Consider the following 6,000-nt stretch of genomic DNA (forward strand, 5'->3'; position numbering starts at 1 on the left):
ATTTCAGAGAGGGGAATAATTTCAAGAACAGAAGGGGAGGTTCTTACACCTTTTCACCTCAAAAGATAGAGGGAGAAATCTTACACCCAAAATGGGGATAATACTCATAATTTCCTTCTTCTTTGATTGCACCCACCACCTCACTACAAACAACTACCCCAAGATCTCGATTACTAACACAAGAAAAGATACACATCTCATTGAAGCTCAGGGATATAAAGCGATCAATACTAAGGAGTAGAGTCAAGAATATGAAGCAAAGCCTTGATTTGCCATAGCTATAGATTTTGAGAATTCCTAATGATGCTAAAGGGTGGTTGCAAGATCAGGGTGCCCAGTTTTGTCCACTCAGGCACCCTGTAAACAGTAAAAAAACAGCCATTTGTTTACCTTCAGTGACTAATCTCTCCTAGTAAATGAAGGAATTTGTTTCAAGTTCTTTTGTTGGAACATCATATTTAAAGTTGGAAATACAGTTGCATAATTTGATTAAGCATTAGATAGTCAAAAGTCCTCATTTTCTTAGGTACAAAGTCAATGTATACACCCTGTCCCAAATTTGAACTGATTCCATAAAATGCTAATATCTTTTACATATAAACTCATATGAGATTCCCACTTTGTACCTTAGATCTTCACATAATATGGATCTTAACTTGATTTTTTGAGAAAATTTTAAGATACATGTCTATTTTCTTTAAATATTTCAAGGTCTTTAAAGTGTTATAATATACGCCACTTTTTGTACCCACAATAGCTACCACTTAAAATCCTCAATCTTGTAGATCAAAAGAGTGGGTAGATACTGAGACATTAGTAGAATGTGGTGGTTAGTAAAAATTGCAAATCCAATGGTTGGATTTTTAATGATCTCTTTTTCAAAATTCTTCCAGACTATCAGAAGGCCTGCAAATATTAATAATCTAATTAGTAAAATTACATTTTTGATGTGAATCATATAAAACCTATACAAATTAGTGTGCTTGTATTGGTGCATCTATGGAAAAATAAATTGGATCACTCTAAGTATGGAAAGATCATTTTTTAATAATTTTATCATATTTTTGATTAATTTTGATTAATTAGACTAATTTATATTAATTTAAGTTATATTGGGTTAATTTAAGAGCAAGCGTATTTTCTATTATTTGCTTGATCTCATTTTAAGTACCTTGTCTCCCAAAACTTACTCTCCAAGCATTGTCCCAGTCTAGCATAAACTGGATAAAACTGGACACCCTGATCTTGCAACAACCCTAAAAATATTGCAAAATCTTGAAACACAAGATCTAAGTACTTACCTTTTAGTATCACTATGCATATAGTTTAACATTCCTTAGATCATGCATATTTACACACTATAGGTGCATAATTTAGTATCATGCAAGACCTCGATTCCTATACACAAATAATCTATCTAGATGTAGCACCAACATCAAGTTCTTCACACCATTAATTTAGTGCTCATGGAATTTCTCAAGGGATACATGCAAAGATTTTGTTACCTCCCATCCAACGTTCTTTGAATTTCTTATGGCAGGTATCTTTATGTGATGTCCCCCACCTAATGCCCCCACTACCTAGGGAGATCATCCGATAATCGGCTAAACTCTTTGGGAAGTTTCAACGAACGACTCTTGACCATGCACCGCAATCTAAGGATACGAGTCACTAGAGCCTAGTTTAGCTATATCTTGCAGTCTAGCATAGTATTCCTAAAGCCAAACTATCTCCTCAGCATTCAACCGTGCTCACAAACAGGTGCGGGATCGCAAAAGGAAAAAAAAACCATCCTTGGTTCAAAGCACCACCGCTTCTTTCCTCGATTTTTTCACGAGGCGCAGCCACTAGTACCACCCCCTAAAATGGAGGGAATTACAATTCTATGGTGCCTAACGTAATTTTCAATAGTTGGAAGGTACCCGACTAATCGGTTCCTATTGTCCATACACATAGGTGCCGTCGGGGCAACCAATCTCCACTTTTCACCTCGCACGCACCCATCTCTATTTATGAAATATCCTTGCCCCCTCCGCGCAACAAATTTGGGGGTGCTAGCAGGAGGCAGAAGTAGCACTTCTTGTGTAGAGGATAGAGCTTCCAACTCAGGGCCTCGCCCACAAATATCCAGACAAGAGACAAATCCCTCGGTTCTTTCCAAAACCAAACCCAGAAAAAATCCCCTTGCCCAAAAAGCATGGGTGATTCTTCCGGAATTATTCTTTTGCAATCAAGAGCCTTAACTAACCAAACTGATCTAACCGAACCTGTAAGTCACATGGTCAGATCAAGGGAAGAGACTTGCACTTGGATCATAGAGACCAACGCTTTTTTCCTCATCAAGAGGCACATCCGTTGATTCTTTTCCATAGAACAAGGGTTATCCGGGATTTTTTTCTGAAACTATCGTAACTTAACAGAATTGAGTCTCATTTTAGGGATCCATCACTTTAGCCTAACCCCATCCAATCCCATGGGTTAGCCAACCTCCCAACCACTCTAGTGATAGGATCCATTTAAAAATTTGGTTATGTTTTATCCTGGATACGAGGGTAAAGAGTTCCCAGGCCCCCTAGCCGGCACTTCAACTAAACTTCAAGATAGTCACACCACTTACAAACCCAATATGAAATTGCCTGTTTCACCGGCGCTTTACGCAAACTTCAAGATAGTCACACCACTTACACACCCAGTATGAAATTGCATGTTTCAGAGACTCAACTGTCTTTAAAACAATCTTTTAATGAAACCATAGTATCACTGATCATAATCCTCCAAAATATCCAGCTTGAATTCTAATTTCCAATCATTCCTTCATCGGTGTACCTATGGCATCATTGGCAATCAGAACGCTCACCACTTGTTTACTCAAGGGTCAATAGTTCATAGCTCATAGTACCCGGCAATATAATCATGTAAGAAAATCCAGATGGACTCTCTGTTGAAGTTTAGCAAGATCAACCCCAACAGATCTAAATAAAAGAGCCATGGACTCATCCATTGAGGACCAGCAAGGCCAATCAACTAGATCCATGCCCGAGTTCAGAAAACAACTCTAACTCCTTGTTCCAGTTTTCTTCCTCGATGCATGCGTGGGTATCTTCGGTGACCCAAAGCGCGAGCACCGTATGGTCAACACCCTCTAGGTTCCTTCGTCGGTCACCTAGCGCTTCAATCATAGGCCGCTTCCTTGGTCCCTCATCCACCATACTGGAAGCTCACCATTTAAATCGATGGTCACCTTGGCCGACCTTCCTCCGTTGACTCTCCGTTAGCTCTTGCAACTTTATCACTTAGGTCTCCACGACCTCATTCACAAGATGGTCAAAATTCTTCATCAGCATTCTTGACATAAAACAATCATTAATAATTCACATTGCTTACTCCACATCCAGTTATATGTATTCCCATCATCTTCATCCATTCTCATCCAATCATATCATATAACATCCATTCTCATCCAATCATATCATATAACATGCATTCTCATCCAATCATATCATATAACATCTCATCATTTCTATTCACATCACATCACATTCATCCACATCACATCTCATCACATCCAATTACATCTATTCAGATCCTCATCACATCACATCACATCCATCCTCATTACATATCATCCATTCACATCTACCCATATCCACATCACATCACATCCATTCACATCACATCTCATCCATTCACATCTACCCTGATCCACATCACATCACATCCATTCACCTCACATCTCATCCGTTCACATCTATCTAGATCCATTCACCTCACATCACATCCATTCACCTCACATCTCATCCATTCATATCTATCTAGATCCACATCACATCACATCACATCACATCTATCCACATCACATCTCATCACCTCCATTCACCTCACATCTAATCCATTCACATCTACCCTGATCCACATCACATCCATTCACCTCACATCTCATCCATTCACATCTATCTAGATCCACATCACATCTCATCACATCCATTCACCTCACATCTCATCCATTCACATCTTTCTAGATCCACATCACATCTCATCCATTCACATCTACCTAGATCCTCATTCATCCACCTTACATCTCGTCCATCCATTCACATTACATCACATCCATTCAGATTTCATCAGATCACATTCACCCATTCACATCTCATCACACCCATTCACATCCATCACATTCATTGCATCCTCATCACATCATATACATTCCATCCACATCTATCCTTATCACATGACATTCATTCCATCCATATCACATCACATTCATTCCATCCACATTACATCATGTCCACATCTATTCACATCACATATCATTCATTCCATCTACATTACATCACATCCACATCTATCCATATCTCATCGCATCCATTCACATCTCATCACATTCGTCCATATCCATCCATTCATTCACATTCACATCTATCCACATATATCCATTCATTCACATGCACATTTATCACTTCACATCTCATTCTCATCCATTTACATCACATCACCCCCATTCACATATCATCACATCTCATCACATTCACATCCACATCCATTTACATCACATCACATCTCATCCACATCTATTTACATCACATCACATCACATCTCATCCACATCCATTTATATGACATCACATCTCATCCACATCCATTTACATCACATCACATCTCAACCTACCCACTCACATCTCATCACATTCACATCTTATCACATTCACATCGACATCAATTTACATCACATCACATCTCATCTACATCCACCATTTACATCACATCACATCTCATCTTATCCACTCACATATCACATTTACATCCACATCCATTTACATCACATCACATCTCATCCACATCTCATCACATCCACTCACATCTTTTCACATCGCATTCACATCTTTTCACATTTACATCCACATCCATTTACATCACATCACATCTCATCGACATCTCATCACATCCACTCACATCTTATCACATCTCATTCTCTTTGTATCACATCACGTTCACATCTTATCACATTCACATCCACTTTTAGTACTGTTTTCTACTTTCGATATCGATGGGACTTTTCTAAGTTTCTACCAATTACTTGGCCTAGTTAAAGGTACTTTTTCTCGATGGATATTTTCATATTCTTTCTCAATTTTCTCAAGTAAAATATATTCAATATTCTTCTTTTTGAGTAAAATATTCATCAGATTTACAAAAATCAATTCTACCCATATTTTCTAATAAAATTAATAATGCTCAATATTCCACTTTTGATAAATACTCATAATTTTAATTATGCCAAAAATTCCTCTTTTACCATTTAATATCTAAGATCTCAATTATCATGGGAATTTCTCTGTTTGCATAAAATAAATTTACCAAAAACTCCTCTTTTTCCATTCAATTACTAGGATCTCAAATATCATGGGAATCCCTCTTTTTGCATAAAAATAAACTTACCAAAAATTCCTCTTTTACCATTTAAACACTTGATTCTCAAATATCATGGGAATTCCTCTTTTTGCATAAAAATAAATTTACCAAAAATTACTCTTTTCACTTAATCAATTAATTAAGCATAATTATAAAAAAAGTATTTCTCATGAATATGATGAAAATCATTCTTTTTGCATAGGATGTCCAATCCTAGAATATGGTAGGAAGTCCTCTTTTAGCATTATGAATAAAAATAAGATATATATTATTTTCTAAAAAATTTACCATAGCTTTGCTGCTATTACTGATAATTCTTAAATTTTTCTTAAAAGAATAAAACATTGTAATGAAAATATAATAGAAGATCAATTCTTAAGCTTGAATCTAAATTATGAATTTAAATCATAATTTTAACCATAATCATAAACTTAATTATGATTATTCTACTAGAATTAAGCTATTTCCATTTTTTTCTCTTTTTCCAAGTTGATAGGATTATCTCTATCCCATTTAGAATCAATTAAAGTAGTTTTTAACTACTTATAAATAATTTAAAAGAATAAACTATTATTTTGTTAACATAAAAGCA

This window comes from Cibotium barometz, chromosome 58, assembly GCF_041138505.1.
Source record: "Cibotium barometz isolate CiBa-2024 chromosome 58, ASM4113850v1, whole genome shotgun sequence".
Classification (NCBI taxonomy): Eukaryota; Viridiplantae; Streptophyta; class Polypodiopsida; order Cyatheales; family Cibotiaceae; genus Cibotium; species Cibotium barometz.